The 22,611-nt window shown below is 36.6% G+C and overlaps 1 long non-coding RNA gene across 2 annotated transcripts in view; it reads left to right on the forward strand.

Moving 5' to 3' along the window:
• The window catches only part of LOC139184921 (uncharacterized), a 318,414-nt gene that overhangs the window by 291,717 nt on the left and 4,086 nt on the right, over positions 1 to 22,611 (forward strand). Inside the window, exon 10 of one of the 2 annotated variants that reach the window (XR_011568460.1) lies at positions 7,512 to 7,839. The exons of the other annotated variant lie outside the window; for it this stretch is intronic. This is a non-coding gene — a long non-coding RNA (uncharacterized lncRNA). Of the gene's footprint in view, positions 1 to 7,511; positions 7,840 to 22,611 lie in introns of those variants that run through there. 2 annotated transcript variants of the gene reach the window in all.

Consider the following 22,611-nt stretch of genomic DNA (forward strand, 5'->3'; position numbering starts at 1 on the left):
ACTATTTTCTCCTTCCCCAGTCATGGATACCAGCCAGTTCACATTCACTGGGAGGGTTGTAAAGCACACCTTCATAACCCCTTTGGATCGTGCCAAAAAAGGATATATATGCTTATTTTTGTAAAGTCATTCACCTAAGATTTAGTGGAAGCAAACTTAATGCCTGATAAGCAGGTCCATCATTTCAGCAATGACCTATTTACTGGAATCACCAGGAGGTGATGAAGGCCCATATATGGAAGAGAACCATTTGCAACAAAATTCTCAGGCATTGGTGTTTCAGTGGTAGAATTTTTGCCTGTCATTTTCAACAAAATCAAAGTGCTACTAACAACTGTCAACATCTGGTGATTCACTGCACAGAATGACAATATTCAGAAAAGATGAAAAAAAAAAAAAAGAAGCTAATCTTAGATGAGGCACTTCACTTGTAAAGAGGAGGCACTAAAATTTTTAGATTCTCTGGATATAAGAAAATATAAATCTGAAAGATCTATCAGAGTCCTCAAATGAAATTAAAAAAATGAATTTCTGTAGAAAGCTAATTCTATTGTCATAATCTCCTCCAAGATGGTTTAGGTAAATTCTTTCATTATCCAACCTCATGAGGCAAGATATGGCATCAAGTAAGAAAAGTAGGGTGATCTATCTGAGTTATCAGAGGGTGTTCATTGTATTTTTATGGACACAAGAAGATGTTTTCTTAAATACAGGAGAATAGAGTATTCCTTCTGTTCTCTCATCCCTAAAAATATCATCAAGTTGTGGGAAGACCCAGAGGTTCCAATCCAGAGGAAAATATGTTTAAGTAGCATAGTCTACTTTGCCTGAGACTAAGATAATGGGGCAGGTAGAGATAATTACAGAGCATTTGGCAAGTATGCAATGAGTGTAGAGAAAGCAAAAATATACGCATTGTAAACGTGCTGCAGCGGGGGTATAGTCCCTTAACAAACATCACCCTGGAAGTCCAATGTTGTGCAAAGCGGCAAGTTTGTATTAGTCAAACTGATCCTCTTGGCAATGATTCCCACCCCCCACCCCCCAGAGTAGTCTTGCTGCATAGTATCACCAGGACACAGAATGACCTCCATAGCTAGCTGGCCATGTATGAGTATGTCCACTGGAGAAAGATTGAGAACACTTAAGCAACTGCTTTGGTGGGAAGAGGGTAAATAACTCCAATATCGTGATCTAGTGAAGTGAAGTTGCTCAGTCGTGTCTGACTCTTTGAGACCCCGTGGACTGTAGCCCACCGCCCATGGGATTCTCCAGGCAAGAATACTGGAGTGGGTTGCCATTTGCTTCTCCAGTATCATGATCTAAGGAATGCAAAATACATTAGCACATACACTTCAGCAGCTTCAAGAGCCAAAGATAAACCATGCTGGGTCTGGAAGCAAAACACTGTATCTTCTCAGAGCACAAGATGTTGTTTTCCTGGGATTTTTTTTTTTCCACTAAATATGAGTTCCTTTTTATGTTTAAGAAGATACTGGTATAGAGTTGCGTGGTAATGAATAGCACTTTTTGTGTTCTTATTATTTTAAATGCTTCTGAATTCTTAATATTAAATTTTGATTTTGAGATAATTGTTGAGTCATGTGCAGCTGTAAGAAATGATGTAGATCCCTGCACCATTGCTTGGTTTTCTTCAATGATAACATCTTGCAAAAGGGTAGTAAAATATCAAACATAAAATAATGATATTGGTACAGTCAAGATACATAATATTTTCATTATCAAAAGGATCATTTTCTTTTCTTTGTTTTTTGGTCATATTGTACAGCATGTGGGATCTTAGCTTCCTGACCAGGGATTGAACCCATGCCCCTGTACTGGAAACACAGTCTTAACCATTGGACCACTTTATCCCTTTATAACTTTATCCTTCACACCCCTGCTTCTCCTATCCTTGGCCCAGGCAACCATTATTCTGGTCTACATTTCTGCAATGACAACCTTTTAAGAATATTATAAAAATAGAATTATACAGCACATAATCTTTGAGGACTGGCTATTTATTTTCATTCATTCAACATAATTCTCTGAAAATTCATCTGTGTTGTTGCATGGATTAATATTTGTTCCATTTTATTTTTGAGTAGTGTCCCATGGTTCAGTTTAATCAACCACTGGACCTTTGAAAGACATCTGAATCATTTCCTTTTCTGGCTATCACTAATAATGCTTCTATGGAACACCTGTTTATAGGTCTTTGTGTGAACATACATTTTTATTTCTTTTAGAGTGAATATCCAGGAATGAAATTTCTGAGCAATATAACAATTGCATATTAAGTTTTGTAAGAAGCTGTCAAACTGTTTTACAGACTGGCCATTCCATTTTACACTGCCGGCAACAATGTATTAGGGATACAGCTTTTCTGTATCCTCATCAGTATTTTTTATTTTAACCATTCTTATAGGTGTATAGTAATATATTTATGGCTTTAATTTTCTTTCTCTAATGATTAATGATCTTCAATATCATCTCATGTGTTATTTGCCATCTGTATGCCCTCTTTGGTGAAATGTCTATTCATGCTTTTTGCCCATTTTCTAATGGCATTGTTCTTTTGAACTGAGTTTTGAAAATTCTTTATGTATTCTGATATCTATAGATAGGCTTCCCTGGTGATTCAGACAGTAAAGAATCCGCCTGCAATGCGAGAGACCTGGGTTCGATCCCTGGGTTGGGACTAATTTTCTGTCTAACAAGCACTTTGCAAATATTTTCTTCTGGTATTTAGCTTCCCTCTCCATCTTTTTAATAGAGTGCTTCATGGATCAAATGTTTTTAAATTTGATGACATCCAGTTTATCAATTTTTCATATAATGAATCATGCTTATTATACCAAGTCTAAGAATTCCTTATCTTCCCCTAGACTTACAGATTTTTTTCATCCTTTTACTTTTAATTTACCTATATTATAGTATTTGAAGACAGTGTTCTGTTGATAACATATAGCTAAATTTTCCCCCATTCTGCCAACCTCAGCTTTTAATTATATATTCAGATCATTTACATTTAAGGTAATTGTTGACATGTTATAGCTTAAGTCTGGCAATTTGTTATCTGTTTTATGAATACTACCTCTGTTTCTCATTCCACTGTTCTTTTTACTTACTTTCTCATTAGTTATTTTAACATTTCTTTAGCATTCCAGTTTGACTTAATAATACTATTCTTGAGTATTTCTAATTTTCTTAGTAGTTGGTTTAGGTATTATAATATACATACATAAAATCATAGTCTACTACAATTGATATTTTACCAAAATTTATTGTACCTAATCATCTTGAGAGAAATTCATCTGTGTCAGTCAATATTTAATTAGTATCATATCAAGCATTACATATCTAAGAATAGATACATACCCTTCAGATATTCAATATTCAAAATATATTCATCTAAAACCAGCAGAACTGGAATGAGAAATAGACAAATCTACGATTGTAGTTGGAGATTTCAACACCTCTCTCTGTCTCAGGAATTGATAGAATTAAGAGTAAATCAAAAAAGATATAAAAGACCTAACACTTTTTTTTTCTTAAGACCTAATACTTTTAATAAACTTGACCTTATTGGCAGAATACAGCATAAACCACATTTTTCTCAAGTACATGTGAAACATCAACATAGACTGTAGTCTGACCATAAGCAAAATCTTAACAAATTATAAAAACTATAAATAATGTAGAGTAAAAGTTCATAAAGGCATTAGATTAGGAATCAAAACAAAAATATCCCAGAAAATCTTTGAGTATTTAGAAACTAAATAACATATACTAAAATAATTCTAGGTCAAAAAGAAATATTCAAGGGAAATTAAAAAGTATTTTCAACTGAATTAAAATGAAAATACAAGCTATCAGAATTTCTGGGATACAGTTAAAACCATGCTTAGAAGAAAATGTGTACCATTAAATGCTTATTTTGGAAAATAAGTAAGGTTGACTGTAATCAACCTTAGCTTCAGAAACTAGAAAGAGAAGAAAAAATGAAACTCAAAGATAAAAGAAGAAATCAAATGATAATCTTAAGAGCAAGCATGAATACATTTTTTTAAATGAAAATAGAGAAAAGCAATGAAAACCAAACAGGTTTTATAATAATGTAAATAGAACTGATATCTATGTCCATAGATTCAGCAACTTAAGCAAATCAACCTACACCTTGAAAGATATAAACTACCACAATTCACCCAAGAAAGAAGAAACAGAATATCCTGACATCTATAAAAGAATTTAAGTTAATAATTAAAAAGATTTCACCTAAGAAAACCTCTGGTCTGAATGCCATCACATGTGACTTCTATCAAGCACTTGGGAAATAAATACAACCACATCTACATGAACATTTCTAGAAAACAAAGAGAAGGGACTACTTTCTAAAAGTTCATTACTCTAATAACAAAACCAGAGAAAGACACTACAAGAAAACTACACGCCAATATCCCTTATGAACATGGATGAAAAAATCCTCAATAAAATATTAGCAAATCAAATCTAGCAATATATAAAAAGATTAATAGATTACAAACAAGTAGAGTTCATTTGAAGAATGCAAGTCTGGTCCAGAATTAGAAAATCCATCAAAATAATTCACTAGATTAACAGACTAATGAAAAGTCACATAATCATGCCAATGACTGTAGAAAAAGGCTTTTGACAAAATCCAACATTGATTCATGATTTAAAAAAGAAGCTCAGGAAACTAAAAAATCTCTGAATGTCTCCTTGACGTGATAGATGGATTTTATGTAAAATTGAAAGTTGTTATTATAGTACTTCAAGATGAAAGACAATACGTTCCCCATTAGACTGGAAATAATACAAAGATATCCTGTCTCACAATTTCTATTCAACATTATATTGAAAGTCCTACATAGTGGAATAAGAGATAGAAATAAGAAAAGACACACAGACTAGAAAGAGAGAAATATATCTATACACACAAGTGACGTGTCTATGCATAAAATCTTAAAATGTCTTTAAAAATCTATGGCAAAACCAATACAATATTGTAAAGTAATTAGCTTCTAATTAAAATAAATAAATTTAATTAAAAAAATCTTCTAAATCTCATGAGTCATTTTAAAAGGTTTCAATTCAGTTCGTTCAGTTCAGTTGAGTCGCTCAGTCGTGTCCAACTCTTTGTGATCCCATGAATCGCAGCAAGCCAGGCCTCCCTGTTCATCACAAACTCCTGGAGTTCACTCAAACTCATGCCCACTGAGTCGGTGATGCCATCCAGCCATCTCATCCTCTGTGTCCCCTTCTCCTCCTGCCCTCAATCCCTCCCAGCATCAGAGTCTTTTCCAATGAGTCAACTCTTCCCATGAGGTGGCCAAAGTAATGGAGTTTCAGCATTAACATCATTCCTTCCAAAGAACACCCAGGTTTACAAGATACCAAGTCAGCATAAAAAATCAATTATATTTTTATATAATATTGATGAATAATTGTAAATTAAAATATTAATATACAGTAAAACTTACAACAGCACATAAAAATGATATGCTTAGGTATAAATATAACAAAATATGTTTAGGATAAGTATGCTGAAAACTATAAAACATTGATGAAAGAAATGAAAGAATATTCAATAAATAGATATACAGTGTTCATGAATTTACAGAGAATATACAGTGTTCCTGAGTACTATTCAGGTATAAAATTATCTCCAAATTAAACTACACATTCAATTCAACCCAAATTAAACACCCAGGAGGCTTGTTTTTCAGATTGTAAATCTGAATCTAAAATGCATCTAAAATAATCTGCATCTAAAATACAGAACAATGAAAAAACCCTAAAAGTCCAATTAATTTTGAAAATGAAGAACAGAAAAAAGAAGACTAGCACTACCTAATTCAAGATTTAATAGAAAGTTCCAGTAATCAAGATAGTGGTGATAAGTCACATAAGTCAATGGAACAGTGTCCAGACATACACCCCCAACATCATAATTAATTGATTTTTGAGAAAAGTGTAAATCAATTCAGTGAAGGAAACATAGTTTTTCAGCAACGGAGCTAGAAGAACTGTACATATGTATGTCCAAGGTAAATAATAAACCCACATGTTATTAACTCAAAATGTGTCATAGATCAGAATGTAAAACTACAAAATCATAAAGCTTCTGACAGAAAATACAGGAGAAAAATCTTTGTAATAGCTGCTACTGCTAAGTCACTTCAGTCGTGTCCGACTTGTGTGACCCCATGGACATTAGCCCACCAGGTTCTCCTGCCCCTGGGATTCTCCAGGCAAGAACACTGGAGTGGGTTGCCATTTCCTTCTCCAATGCATGAAAGTGAAAGAGTGAAAGTGAAGTCGCTCAGTCGTGTCCTACTCTTAGCGACCCCATGGACTGCAGCCCACCAGGCTCCTCCGTCCATAGGATTTTCCGGGCAAGAGTGCTGGAGTGGGGTGCCATTGCCTTCTCCATGCAATAGCAGGCTAGGCAACGTTTTTATATACTTTGCTGAGTGTTTAGATAAAAGATATTCTAGCAGAATGAGAAGGGAAGGCAAATGGAATACAAATGGCAACAGATGAACTCGACTGTATTACCTTGAGGTAAGTAGGGCAGACAAGAGCTAACCTAACCTAAGTTACTTTGGGAATCAACACTTTGACTGGAGACTGTAAATCAATAAAAAAGGACGACCCAGAGGGATGGTATGGGGAGGGAGGAGGGAGGAGGGTTCAGGATGGGGAACACATGTATGCCTGTGGCGGATTCATTTCAATATATGGCAGAACCAATACAATATTGTAAAGTTTAAAAATAAAATTAAAAAAAAGAACATATTTTACTATATTTATCAGATTTGTTTCTCCTAGGGGTATTTTGGGTCAGCAATTTTGAAACTAATTTTTGTGCATACAGGTTTGAAAAAATAAGCGAGCATATTGTAGATAATGAAAGTACGTTATATATATATATATATATATATATCAGACAAAAAAGTTACAATTGAGGAATATAGGAAGGACAGAGTAAACTTGTGGTCTTGGATTAGAATCAGAGGTCTATTAGGAACCCAGTTTTATACCATACATGCTGACAGATACAGAAATAATTAAAGGTGTGTGTGTCTCAGGTGGCTCAGTAGTAAAAAATCTGCCTGCCAATGCAGGAGATGGCAGAGACACAGCTCTGGTCCCTGGGTTCGGAAGATCCCCTAGAGGAGGAAATGGCAACCCACTCCAGTATTCTTGACTGGGAAATCTCATGGACAGAGGAGACTTGCGGGCTATAGTCCATGGGATCATGAAGAGTCGGACACAGCTGAGCAACTGAGCACATGCACACACACACCTGTGTGTATAGCTGGGTTACTGTATATACATGCATTTCCAAATTTTATCCACTGACGGGATCCAGATGCAATGACGTTTTATTAGCAATGAGTGCTCCTTCTATCCAGATCTTGATTTCTAAATACCGTCATCTAATTAAAGGAATTTGAGATCTTTGAAAAAATTGTTGATTCCAGGACTGGAGCAAGAAAATGCACGATGAAACGGGACAATCTTGTCTTGGCATGAAGTAAAGAAGTAGTCAATTTTAAAGTTCTTTCAACAACCTGAAAGAGGTTTTCGACCAAAGCTGGACATTTTGAGAAATATAATTAACAAAGATAGCATTAGAGTGTGATCCGTCTACTATACTACTTTAGTTATGTCCAACACCTTCTGACCCTACGGACTGTAGCCTCCTGGGGGCCTCTGTCTATGGAATTCTCCTGGCAAGAACACTGGAGTGGCTTGCCGTGACCTGCAGGGGATCTTCCTGACCCAGGGACGGAACCTGAATCTCTTATATCTCCTGCATCAACAGGTGGGTTTTTTACCACTAGTGCCACTTGGAATGCAGGGTAAAATAAATACTAAGTATTTCGTACCTATATAAATGAATATTGGAACACGTGAATAAATAACAGGGGAAGTAGCAGCTCTTCCTTACAGAATATTTTGGGTTAATAAATATGGAAAGAACAAAGGAAATGGAAAATCACCATTATAAAAATCACAGTAAAAATTGTTGCAAGTAAGATTGAAAGATGAATGCTAAAAGTAGTGGGCAAAAATTAGACAAAAGGGTATTTTTCAGTCTTAAATTATCTTCCCCAGGATATTTATTAATTCAAAAGGAGAAAATAGTATTATGGTGAAGAAGCACAGCTGACACCACATTAACCGGGTGATAAAGGCGAAATGAGAAATATTAACTTTGTGTACCCTTCACGTATGCTCTGTAAGTGTATGAATGATACACTTACGAGAACACACCATTTCTGTGGCATTCTTGCCAAAACTGCATACCCTTAATCTAATTATGAGAAAAGATTGCCCAAATAAAAACTATAAGGCATTCTGCAAAATAATTAACCAGAATTATTCAAAAGCATCACAATCATGAAAGGCAGGAAAGACCATGGAGCTTTCACAGATTGGAAAAGACAAAGAAGATCTGAAAGTAAATGCAATGTGGTATCTCGACTTGGATCCTGAAATAGAAGTACATTAGTAGTAAAATGATGAAATGCAAATAAAATCCATAACTTAGCTGGGTATTGTATCAAAGTTAATTTCTTACTTTTGAAAATTATACTAATAGTACACAAGACGTTGGGAAGCTGGATGAAATATATATATCACAATTTTCTGAATTAATTTTGCAGTTCTGCTCTAAGCCTAAAATTATTTCAAAATAAAAATTTTAAAGTTATATATTAAATTCTTCTTATAATGTCAGCATAATACTGTTATTTCACATAACACTTGTTCTCAGACTCCTTTCTTGATCCCTAGAACAGGACACTATTTTTCTTTCCCTTGGGATACTACAAGAAAAATCCTATGAAAGTGGTTGTCACAGGTAGAGTGATGATGATATTTCTATGTGAAAGAATTACTCAGTCCATTTCTTCAAGCTCAAAATGGCATTGGTTGAGTACCTTTACAGTAAAAATAAGAAAATAATTTGTCTGTTTCTCTCTGACTTCCCCAACTTTCTCGTAAAATGGATTCTATGTAAAAGACCATGCCACCTGTGGGAGGAAAATCTGATTTATCCTGTGTTCTATAAGATCACATGTGGCACAAGTTAGAATGAAAGTTAGAGTTCAGGTCCAGGGTCACAGAACTAGTGAGTGGCAGTGCTGTGGTTTACTGAGCACCCCGGCCCAAGGCTTTTTCATGCATCCTTCATTGCATCCCATTTTGTATATTTTATACAGCATGTTAAGGGTTTCAGTTGGATTGTTTTAATGAAAGCAATAATATTTGTAATTAATTTTAAATCTAGTAATTGAAGAACAAGGGAAATGGTCTTTCAGTGAAATTTCTTTGCATGATATCTCAGATGGTTTTGTCATCACCGGTTTCACTGAGAACATCACCCTGTTGGAAACGGCGATCTGCATAGATGAAGCACCTTTCAACCTGAGTAATTACCTCCCAGGGCTATAAACCCTCTGTGTCCAACACATAACCAAGCCTTGTCATTAAAATATAAATTACCTTTCCCTTTTAGATCTATTTTAAAAGAGAATTGCAGACCTGACAGCTGACAGGGAGGCAGGGGGTAGAAGAAATCAGAGTAGAGAAGAATGTTGGCCTGGAAAGAAGCTTCACCTCCCCTGAAAATGAGCTCTGCTTTGAGGCTTGGCTTAGGAAAATTTGGGGGATTAAATCAATAGATGGGGCTGGAACGAGGAAATCAAGAAACAATTAAAATAACAGCTGCTTCCCATCCTTTCCACTCTTTGGCTTTTTCTTATCCGCTCTTGATGATGAGTTTTGTAGCCCTAGTTGGCTACAGAGCAGAACACACTAAAACAGTCACCATGGATTTTTTTTCTTCCAAAACATTTTTCAGTACAAATAACTTCAGGATCCACACATCTCAAACATTAAATTAACAATCTTTTGTCCTCTGCTGCCACCAAGATCCCCCAGTTGTATAGAAATGAGGATTGGAAAATATTACAGGTGGACCTCTCAGGCAACTTGAACTTCTGAAAAACAGTAGCTACAACAGATGTTTCTTTCATATGATCTGTGTTTGATCTCCTAAAAAATATTCACTACCATTGGCAAAGGGTGAGAAAATGTGTATAATTCAAGGGGAAAACATAGAAAACAAAGGAAATATCCCATGATACCCTACAACAATTGCTAGAAATTTCACTGATCAAAATATGGTTTATGTTACAGCAAATAATCTTTATTTTAGATGTCTAATATCCAAAGATACTTAAATTTTCAGACAAAGGCAGGCAGCAGCCATTTTCAATAAAACCACACCATTTCAATTTGCAGACAATAGTGAAGTCCTAAGACACATATGGATGTCAAAAGTCAGGTTCTCCCTAATACTGTCCACTGATTTTTTTTTTTTTTCCCTGAATCAGTTTTTGGAAACCTAGTCTATGCCTTCTCCTATCTGACCTTCAGAAGTTTATTTAGATGTCTAATTTAACTTCCTTCTTCTTTATTCCAGGTATTCCTCTTGAGATAAGAATCTATCAATCAATTACTCATAATGATGCTACATTGAAGGGCACCACTTGGGTATACGTCTTAAAAAATCTCCCTTCACACACACAGATACACACACAATTATATTGCCAGGTGGTACCGGTGAACTCACCTGCCAATGCAGGAGATACAGGAGATGTGGATTTGATTCCTGGGTCAGGAAGATCCCCTGTAGAAGGAAATGGCAACCCACTCCAGTATTCTTGCCTGGGAAATCCCATGGACAGAGGAGACTGGTGGGCTACAGTCCATGGGATTACAAAAGAGTTGGACACGACTGAAGCAATTTAGCATTTATGTGACTAACTTTTAAACAATTATTTAAGAATCTTTTTCTCTTTCCTGTGATCAGTGTGAATATTAAAAACCCACATTCTCACTCATCAGAATATTCTGAGGTAATATTTTCTTTTTCTTGAATAGTTGTCTATAACCAACTCCTAATAAGCCTGCATTGTGTTCTTCCATTTTACATACTGTTAGCTAAACAGTTCTCTTCCTCATATGTCAATTCAATTTCACCTTCTTTTGGTGTCACTCAGAAAAGTTATAATCATTAAAACATCAGCTCTCAGGGATCAGATTTCTGGAAAAAAAATGTGTGTGCCAGTGGTTTGAATTGACATATAGTGATACCACACTTACCTTAGGAAGGGAATACACATGGAATCAATGTGGTCTGTCATGCAAAGTATTTATACATATACAATATGAAATTCAAGGTCACAACTGGTAAGAATGCCCAGTCTGTGAAATAGTATCTTACCCATCTTTGTATGACCCATTCACAATCATAGAACAAACACATGCAATATAAATCAAAAAGTGAAACAATTTAAGATAACCAGAGAGATGCAAAGTTATTTCAGTTTAGAGTGAAGCTAATATGCCCCATACTCAAAAGTCCCACGTTAAATGTAAAATTGTGCTGATATTCTAGAGTCAGAAATGGTTTTCCCTGTTTCTTTCATAGGACTAATCTCTCAATTTCATTATTATATATTTGCTCTTTTAATTCAAACTCCTCAAAAGAACCTATGCTTCCCTGAGGTGTCACTCCAAAGCACAATCTATTGCACGTCTAAACCCTGGAACATAGTAATTCTTTAGCCATATGGCTTTTAGTATCTGAAATGAGATCCCAGGAGTGAAATTCCTTGTAATCAAGATCAGTTTCCTTCTCAAACTTTAGGTATAATAAGATTTGAACTTCAACTGATGGAAGTAAATGCAATTGTGAGAAAATGAATTTTTTTCAAATAGTGAGAAATTCCCTATCAAATAAAATCCCATAGGAATCCCTAAACTCAAAATAAGAATTATTGGTTTTCAAAGAATTCACCCGTCCATCTACACTCAAGTGAAAAACGGTGCTGTGTTAAAAGATGCAAATGCTTGTTAGCTAAATTTGTCATCACATGTCACTGTTTTGTATGCACCATCTGTTTTTTTTTTTTTTTTCTGTTTTGAATTGAGGGGAATATGTTTTGAATGTGGCTCAATTTGAGCAGTATGCCTCCATTTAAGCTATCTTTGTTTTTTAGTGTGATTTTCTATTTAATAGTGAAATAAGCAGAGAGCCTTACTTTTATTTAAATGATTAATTTTAAAGAAAGGAGAAAAGAATTTATTCACCTTCAATGTTTGATCTAAAAGAAAAACTTTTACATGGTAGATAAAGATTACTACATTTAATAAGTTTTCCCTTAGGTGTCAATTATTTTAAATCCAGATTTCACTTATTTCTATAAGAATGTGGTGGTTATTTAGACTATGAATACCTTTAAAGAGATCAAAGGCCTTTAGAAAACTAATGTATGAAGTAGAAATAAACTTTTCTTTTTCAGTGGTTATGAGAAGGTCCCTTTCAATTCAAAGGCAGCAGAGCCCACTACTGGCCTAGTTGTTGAAACTTTTCTCTAGTCAAACAATTGGGTGTTGCTCGGAATTAAACATTTACGGGATAAAAGCAAAGTTTAAGAATATAAATAACAGAGATTTCAATTAGCTTTTAAAACCTAATGATTTAGTGCAATACAGTGTGGTGGTCTGTTTAAAGATCAACCTAAGGATGCTACCATCAAATATAGAATTGTGAAGATACAATTTTGGGAATTTCTATCGCTTCTGGACAAGGAAGGAGTAACTGTGATATGCAGTGGAGTTAGTGAAAGTCACTCAGTCGTGTCTGACTCTTTGTGACCCCATGGACTACTCAGTCCATGGGATTCTCCAGGCCAGAATACTGGAGTGGGTAGCCTTTCCCTTCTCCAGGGAATCTTCCCAACCCAGGGATCAAACCCAGGTCTCCCACACTGCAGGCGGATTCTTTACCAACTGAGCTACAAGGGAAGCCCAAGTTGCTGGAATAGAGCATGTGGGGAAATTTTAAATGAAGGTTTAGGAGCTTTGTGACCCTCTTCTAACTCCATGGACTATGTTTTACAAATGTAGTAATCAACATGAATTTGATCAACCAATATTTAGTTTTTGCTATCATTCCACAAAGAAAAATGGCAGAGGAATTTGCCTTAGCTTTGGCTTTTTATGCAGCATATCTTGGCTTCTTGGAGTGCCTGTAAAAATGACCACAGACTAAGTAGTTTGAAGCCATATACATTTATTCTCTTGCAGTTCTGGAAGCCAGAAGTATGAAATGAATAATACTGGGTTAAAATCCAGGTGTCAGCAGGACGGTACTCTAGGGAAGAATCCATTCTTTTCCCCCTTTCAGCTCTGGTGGTGCTGGCATTCCTCAGCTTGTGGCTGCATCACTGCCATCTACTCCTCTGTAGTCACATGGGCTTCTCCTTCATTTAAAATCCCCCTCTGCCTCTGAATTATGAGGATGCATGAAACCACATTCAGGACCTGTCTCCTTAGCTCAAGGTCCTTAACTTAATCACATGTGCAATGACCCTTTTCTCCAATAAGGTAACATTCACAGGTTCCAGAGATTGAAGTGTATCTTTGTGGGACCATTTTCAGCCTATCATAGAAAAATTAATTTAATCTCCTAAAATTTCATAGCTCTTCATCTTATTTGAGGATCTGAAAAATACCCAAGCCAATACTTATTTTAGAATTCTCTGCTTTTACTTCTTACTTCATGCTACCTTTTCCCATCCCATGTTAACAAGCTTCTCTGATTCTTAAAAACTGTACTTTAATAAACAATAGAATTCAGGTTTAAAAAAATTGTCACAAGGTAGCACATTTAGAGCTTGATGTAAGTAAATTCAAATCCTCTTTAAGAGAATACACCTTTATACAGCAGAGAAAAATACCTAAATGAAAATAAGGTCTGAGGAAAGAAAAAAAGTACAAGGAAGCAACATAATAAGCAAAAATATTTAGAAAAAGCAAACATCAAAATCAGATCCACAGAACCTTCAATATAGTAAAATCCATCAAAAATGTTTCCACAGTTCACAGTTTAAAATACTGATTACTAAATCCTAGGATCCCAAAACACAGCAGGCTAGTTACAATGGCTCAACATAATCATTTTATTAATTTGTAATAACACAAAGCCAATTTTTCATGATAGGTTTTTGAGCAAAACTCATAATTTTATGGACTTTAACCAACTAGAATTCCTAGACCCAGAACAAAATAAATGTGTCTAGTATGGCTAGAGAAATAAAAATGGGAATCAAAGTCATGAAGAGGAAAAAAAAAAAAAACTATCAAGAATAATAGAGGATCTTTTAAATTTCATGGAAATTTTGAAATAAAAATACAAAAATACTTGAAATTTAAAAGTAAATGGCTAGATTAGATAGCAGATTAATAGAGAATAACAGTAGCTAACTCTTAATGAGGTTTATTATATGCCAAGTACTCTTTTGAGCACTTACATTAATTTAAAATTTTAATGTTATAACAATCCATGAAGTATTATCATTTACTTCATTTTACAGATAAAAAGGGCTTCCCAGGTGGCACTAGTGGTAAAGAACCTGCTTCTCAATGCAGGAGACAGAAGAAACACGGGTTCAATCCCTGGGTCAGAAAGATGCCCTAGAGGAGGAAATGGTAACCCACTTCAGTGTTCTTACTTGGAGAATCCCATGGACAGAGATGTATGAGGAGCTACAGTCCATGGGGTTGCAAAGAGTCAGACAACTGAACAACTGAGCACAGATTAAAAAAAAAAAAGACAACAAATTAAGACATCTGTTTAAATTGAATAACTAGTGGATAGCAGAACTAAGGTTAAAACCTCAGCAATCTGTCTGCAAAGGCCACTCTCCTCTACAATATTCTGCCAACTTGATTAGCCATAGTTGAAAACAGAATTCCAGAACTAGGACACAATCCAGAATAAATTAACCAAATTATAGAAATGAAGAGAAGGAAAATATGAAAGAGAGATGAGAAACAGAAGATAGAGTAAGGTGGCATAACATACATCTAATTGAATTTCTAAAGGAGAGACTAGAGAAAATGCAGGGAAGATAATATTCAAATAGATAATTTTCAGAAGTTCTTCAAATGAATAAAAAAGATGAAGCCATCTATTCAGGAGTCACAAGCAATTCCAAAGAGGACTGAAAAAAAGAAAAACTCACACACAGACACTTGCTAGTAAAAATGCAGACCACCAAAGAAAAGTATTATTCAAGAATAAAGGTGAAATAAAGGCATGTACAACTAAAAAGAAACTTGAAGTGTGTAACAACAGAGAAATTCAGCAGAGGAAATTACAGAGGAGTTGAAAAATGATCCTAGAATATTGTAGTTCTAAAGAATAAGTGGGAAAGTCAAGTTTAAAAAATGGAATATATGTTAGGTAATCTATACAAGCATTGATTATATAAGTCAGTAATGAAAGTGAAAGTCACTCAGTTGTCCCCAACTCTTGCAACCCCATGGACTATACAGTCCATGGCATTCTCCAGGCCAGAATACTGAAGCAGGTAGCCTTTCCCTTCTCTCAGGAATCTTCCTAACCCAGGGATCAAACCTAGGTCTCTTACATTGCAGGTGGATTCTTTACCAGCTGAGTCAACAATATCTAATTTGGTGTTTTACACACATCAAAATAGAGCTGAGATACTGATCAACAACCTCTAACAACAGCAATAACAACAAAAAGAAATAAAACACAAGATTTTCTGATAAGTGTGAACTGTGATTTTCAGACCAGTCTTCCAATTCAGAATGTATGGTAATTCAAATGTTGAAAGAACACACAACAACATAGATCTGTTTAAATTAAGTTATTGGAAAATGTCTAAGGAAGAAATAAAATGGCAACATACTCCAGCATTCTTGCAGGGAGAATCCCATGGACAGAGGAGCCTGGCGGGCTATAGTCCATAGGGTCACAAAGAATCAGACACAACTGAAGCAATTTAGCATGCAAAGAAGAAAAAATTTGCAGGTCCATAATCCAGGATAAATAGCAGTCTAGAAAGATAAACTTGACTAGCTATCACTATCAGAGAGGGGTATCTCCTCACACCGCTCAAGTGCCTGCCTCTTTCTGGGGTTTCTCTGAACTTGGACATGGGGTATCTCCTCTTGGATGCTCGCAGCTCCAGTGCCACCCAGCTGCTGCTGGCCGCCCCAGAGCTGCCTAAAGGAGAAAATGAAAGATATACCCATTTGTATGCAGAGTTCCACAGAATATCAAGGAGAGATAAGAAAACCTTCCTTGGTGATCAGTGCAAAAAATAGAGGAAAACAATAGAATGGGAAAGACTAGAACTCTCAAGAAAATTAGAGCTATCAAGGGAACATTTCATACAAAGGTGGGCTCAAAAAGGACAGAAATGGTTTGGACCTAACAGAAGCAGAAGATATTAAGAAGAGGTGGCAAGAATACATAGAAGAACTGTACAAAAAAGATCTTCACAACCCAGATAATCATGATAGGATGATCCCTCACCTAGAGCCAGACATCTTGGAATGTCAAGTCAAGTGGGCCTTAGAAAGCATCACTATGAACAAAGCTAGTGGAGGTGATGGAATTCCAGTTGAGCTATTTTAAATCCTAAAAGATGATGCTGTGAAAGTGCTGCACTCAATATGCCTGAAAATTTAGAAAACTCAGCAGTGGCTCCAGGACTGGAAAAGGTCAATTTTCATTCCAATCCCAAAGAAAGGCAATGCCAATGAAGGCTGAAACTACTGCAAAATTGTACTCATCTCACACAGTAGTAAAGTCCTGCTCAAAATTCTCCAAGCCAGGTTTCAGCAATACATGAACCGTAAACTTCCAGATGTTCAAGCTGGATTTAGAAAAGGCAGAGGAACCAGAGATCAAATTGCCAATATCTGTTGGATCATTAAAAATGCAAGAGAGTTCCAGGAAAACATCTATTTTTGCTTTAGTGACTATGCCAAAGCCTTTGACTGTGTGGATCACAATAAGTTATTGAAAATTCTGAAAGAGATGGGAATACCAGACCACCTGACCTGCCTCCTGAGAAATCTGTATGCTGGTCAGGCAGCAACAACTGAACATGGAACAACAGACTGGTTCCAAATAGGAAAAGGAGTACGTCAAGGCTGTATGTTGTCACCCTGCTTATTTAACTTATATGCAGAGTACATCATGAGAAACGCTGGGCTGGAGGAAGTACAAGCTGGAATCAAGATTGCCAGGAGAAATGTCAATAACCTCAGATATGCAGATGACACCACTCTTACGGCAGAAAGTGAAGAAGAACTAAAGAGCCTGTTAATAAAAGTGAAAGAGGAGAGTGAAAAGGTTGGCTTAAACCTCAACATTCAGAAAACTAAGATCATGGTATCCTGTCCCATCATTTCATGGCAAATAGATGGAGAAACAGTGGACAGAGTAACAGACTTTATTTTTGGGGGGTCCAGAATCACTGCAGATGGTGATTGCAGCCATGAAATTAAAAGACACTTGCTCTTTGGAAGAAAAGTTATGACCAATCTAGACAGTATATTAAAAAGCAGAGATATTACTTTGCCAACAAAGGTCCGTCTAGTCAAGGCTATGGTTTTTTCAGTAGTCATGTATGGATGTGAGAGTTGGACTATAAAGAAAGCTGAGCACCAAAGAATTGATGCTTTTGAACTGTGATATTGGAGAAGACTCTTGAGAGTCCCTTGAATTGCAAGAAGATCCAACCAGCCCATCCTAAAGGAAACCAGTCCTGAATATTCATTGGAAGGACTGATGCTGAAGCTGAAACTCCAATACTTTGGCCACCTGATGCAAAGAGCTGACTCATTTGAAAAGACCCTGATGCTGGGAAAGATCGAAGGCTGGAGCAGAAGGGAACGACAGAGAATGAAATGGTTGGATGGCATCACCGACCAATGGCCATGAGTTTGAGTAAGCTCTGGAAGTTGGTGATAGACAGGGAGGACTGGCACGCTGTAGTCCATGGGGTCGCAAAGAGTCAGACATGAGTGAGCAACTGAACTGAACTGAACTGAGTCCCTAGAATATATAAAGAACAGTCAAGATTCAATATTAATAGAACAAACAGTCCAAATGGAATTTGAATATATTCATTGAGGTTCTCCAAAGAAATATAACTTATAGGATTGATTGATCATAGGAACTGGCTCACGCAGTCATGGACACTAAGAATTATCTGCCTTCTTCAAGTTTGAGAGCCAGGAAAACCAGTGGTGTAATTCGGTTTGAGTTTGAAGGTTTGAAAATTAGGAGCTCTGATATCAAAGAGTGGGAGAATATGAACGTTCCAGCTCTAGCAGAGAAAGCAAATCTCCCCTTTCTCCATGTTTTTGTTCTGTACAGGCCCCCAACAGATTGGGTGATGCTCATTCACAAGACAACAATTTTCTTTTCTTAGCAATTCACGTGTTGATATCTTTTGAAAACAACTTCACAAATACAACAGAAATAATGTTTTTCCAGAGGGCATAGCTTAGCCCAGTCAAGCTGACACATAAAATGACCCACCATAATGAACGAAAGACATGAATGGGCATTTCATGAAAGGGATATGCAGACGGCAAACAATCCGTGAAAAGATATTCAACATCAGTAGACACTGCTGCTGCTGCTGCTGCTGCTAAGTCGCTTCAGTCGTGTCCAACTCTGTGCAACTCCATAGACGGCAGCCCATGAGGCTCCCCCGTCCCTGGGATTCTCTAGGCAAGAACACTGGAGTGGGTTGCCATTTCCTTCTCCAATGCATGAAAGTGGAAAGTGAAAAATGAAAGTGAAGTCGCTCAGTCGTGCCCGACTCTTAGCGACCCCATGGACTGCAGCCTACCAGGCTCCTCCGTCTGTGGGATTTTCCAGGCAAGAGTACTGGAGTGGGGTGCCATTGCCTTCTCCGTCAGTAGACACTAGAAATGCAAATTAAAACCATAATATATCACTATATACCTTTGAGAATATATAAAATTAAGAAAAAAAGCGAAGTGACAACATCAAGCTGGCAAGGATGTAGAGAAATTGGTCACTCATATACAGTTAATGGGAATGTGAAATGGTACAGTCTAACAAAAGGTTCAGCAGTTTATTAGAAATCTAAATATTCAGATATCATGCACTCTAGCAACTGAAATCTTCAGCATTTATCCTGGTTAAATAAAAACATACTTACATGAAAACTTGTTCTTACTGATTTTATTTATCATAGCCAAAAATTGGCTATAAATTATACGTCCTTCAACAGTTAAATGGTTAAACAAACCAAAGTATATGTATACTCTGAAATATTATTCAGCAACTAAAAGAAGCAAAGTACTGATGCATGCAACAATTTAGGTAATTAGATTGAGTTAAGAGAGATAGCCCCCCAAAACTACATGCTGTGTCATTCTGCCTATATATTTTTTTTAATTATAAAATTATACAGAGAATAATCTTACAGTGGTTGCAAAGAGTTAAGAAATGAGTAAGAGTTGGGGGAGGAAATCATAGCTACAAAAAGGCACACAAGGATTCCTTGCGGTGAAGGGACTCCTATATCTTCCTGTATCAATGTCAATATCCTGCTTGTGATATTGCACTATGATTTTGAAAGGCATTGCTGCTGCTGCTGCTAAGTCGCTTCAGTCATGTCTGACTCTGTGCGACCCTATAGACGGCAGCCCACCAGGCTCCCCTGTCCCTGGGATTCTCCAGGCAAGAACACTGGAGTGGGTTGCCATTTCCTTCTCCAATGCATGAAAGTGAAAAGTGAAAGTGAAGTCGCTCAGTCGTGTCTGACTGTTCGCGACCCCATGGACTGCAGCCCACCAGGCTCCTGCATCCATGGGATTTTCCATGCAAGAGTACTGGAGTGGATTGCCATTGCCTTCTCCGTTGAAAGGCATTACCATTGAAGGAAATGAGTAAATGATATATTGTAGTTCTCTTCATTATTTCACAAAGTTGTATATGAATCTACAGTTTCTCCCCAAAAAGTTTAACTAAAAAAAGAAAGGAAAGAAAAGAAGAGAAAAGATAGATGGGGGGAAAGAAATCTTACAAAGAAGAGCAGTAAGGGGAAAAATAGCCCTGTCAAATATTAAACCATACTAACAAAGCCTTTGAAATTAAAATAGTGTAACTCCAATACACAGGTAGATTCATGACCAATGAAACTTATGGGAAATGCCAGAAATAAATGTAAGTAAATATGAAAATGCATCGTGTGACAAAGATTCAATTTGAAATCACTCAAGAAATGAAAGATTCAGGGAAAAACCATGTTTGAGTGGCAACTGAATAGCCAGCTGTGAAGTAATGCACACTATACATCAAATAATTTCCAACAGAAGTAAAAATCTAAATGTAAAAGCTAAAAGCCAAAAACAAACAAGAAACCCAACAAAGAGTCATGAAAGTGCTACAGAACTGTGGGGAACCATTATAACTTGGGTGTTGGGAAGCCTTTCCAACGAAGCTTCTATGTACAGCAGACTACAACTAATATTTTTGTTTGTTTGTTTCAAAAGAAGATCTATAAACAAGGGAAAAGCTAAATCATGAATTATGACATCTAGTTAACAGTAGATATAGCCAAAAAAATATAAGTAGACTAGGTACATAGCAACAATAAGACAAAGTGGAAAAATGACCAAAAACCAAGAATATGCTTTACATAATAAATAGGTATGAGAATATGCAAACCTTATCAGTTTTCAGGAAAACACAAATTCAGATTACAATGAAGTAACATCCTGTGAGATAGGTAAAACAGAGAAATCCAGTAATATCAAGTCTCGGTGGGGATATTCAGTTCAGTTGAGTTCAGTTGCTCAGTTGTGTCCAGCTTTTTGCAACCCCCTGGACTCCAGCATGTCAGACCTCCCTGTCCATCACCAACTCCCAGAGCTTGCTCAAATTCATGTCTGTTGAATTGGTGATGCCATCCAATCATCTCATCCTCTGTCATCCCCTTCTCCTCCTGCCTTCAACCTTTCCCAGTATCAGGGTCTTTCCCAATGAGTCAGTTCTTTGCTTCAGTTGACCAAAAATAGTGGAGATTCAGCTTCAGCATCAGTCCTTCCAGTGAATATTCAGGAAGGCTTTCTTTAGGATTGACTGGTTTGACCTCCTTGCTGTCCAAGGGACTCTCAAGAGTCTTCTCCAACACCACAGTTCAAAAGGGTCAATTCTTTGGCACTCAGCTTTCCTTATAGTCCAACTCTCACATCCATACATGGCCACTGGAAAAACCATAGCTTTGAGTAGACAGACCTTTGTCAGCAAAATAATGTCTCTTCTTTTTAATATGCTGTCTAGGTTGGTCATTGCTTTTCTTCCAAGGATTAAGCGTCTTTTAATTTCATGGCTGCAGTCACCATCTGCAGTGATTTTGGAGCCCCCCAAAAAAGTCTGCCATTCCTTCCACTGTTTCTCCATCTATTTGCCATGAAGTGATGGGACAGGATACCATGATCTTAGTTCTCTGAATGTTGAGCTTTAAGCCAACTTTTTTACTCTCCACTTTCACTTTCACCAAAAGGCTCTTTAGTTCTTCTTCACTTCTTGCCATAAGGGTGGTGTCATCTGCATATCTGAGGTTATTGATATTTCTCCCGGCAATCTTGATTCCAGCTTGTTCTTCATCCAGTCTGGCATTTCACATGATGTACTCTGCATATAAGTTAAATAAGCAGGGTGACAACATACAGCCTTGACATATTCCTTTCCCGATTTGGAACCAGTCTGTGGTTCCATGTCCGGTTCTAACTGCTGCTTATTGACCTGCATACAGATTTCTCAGGAGGCAGGTCAGGTGGTCTGGTACTCCCATCTCTTTCAGAATTTTTCACAGTTTGTTGTGATCCACACAGTGAAAGGCTTTGGCATAGTCTATAATGCAGAAGTAGATATTTTCTCTTTTGCTTTTTCCATGATCCAACGGATATTGGCAATTTGATCTCTGGTTCCTCTGCCTTTTCTAAATCCAGCTTGAACATCTGGAAGTTCACAGTTCACATATTGCTGAAGCCTGGCTTCAGCATTGGAGAATTTTGAGCATTGCTTTACTAGCGTGTGAGATGAGTGCAATTGTGCAGTAGTTTGAAAATTCTTTGGTGGGGATATAGAGCAATACAAGAACATATTAATTGCCTGTGGAAGTATCAATTGATACAAACACTGTGAGATTAAGCAGGTACATATTTTGATCCCCAATATTTTTTTCTTTTATATATCTGGGAGAATCTTTTGCTTGGGTGTATCAGGAGATTTCTGTGAAGCTGATTGGAAGACAATTCACTTAGAAATAATGAGTGTGACCTTTAAGGCTAGATCATCTGGTTTCCAATCCAATTTCCAACATTTCTAGATCTGAACTGTGGGCACATTACTAAAATGCTCCATACTTCAGTTTTCTTATGTTAGCTGTAGGGCTAATACTGGTACACGGTGTTTTCCTCATAGGTTTGCTCTGAGTATTACATGAGTGAATATTTGCTAAGTAACTTTGAAGTAAATGATGATGATGGCTATGGTGGTAATAATGATGATGTTAAAGAAAAAGATCACAGCTATGAATGAGCTATGATGACATGCATCAACCTGAACGAATTGCACAAAGAACTCAGTGAAAAAAAGTCAAGTTATCAAAAATAAATAAATAAAGGAATACT

The sequence above is a fragment of the Bos indicus genome, chromosome 9 (genome assembly GCF_029378745.1).
Source record: "Bos indicus isolate NIAB-ARS_2022 breed Sahiwal x Tharparkar chromosome 9, NIAB-ARS_B.indTharparkar_mat_pri_1.0, whole genome shotgun sequence".
Lineage (NCBI taxonomy): Eukaryota > Metazoa > Chordata > Mammalia > Artiodactyla > Bovidae > Bos > Bos indicus.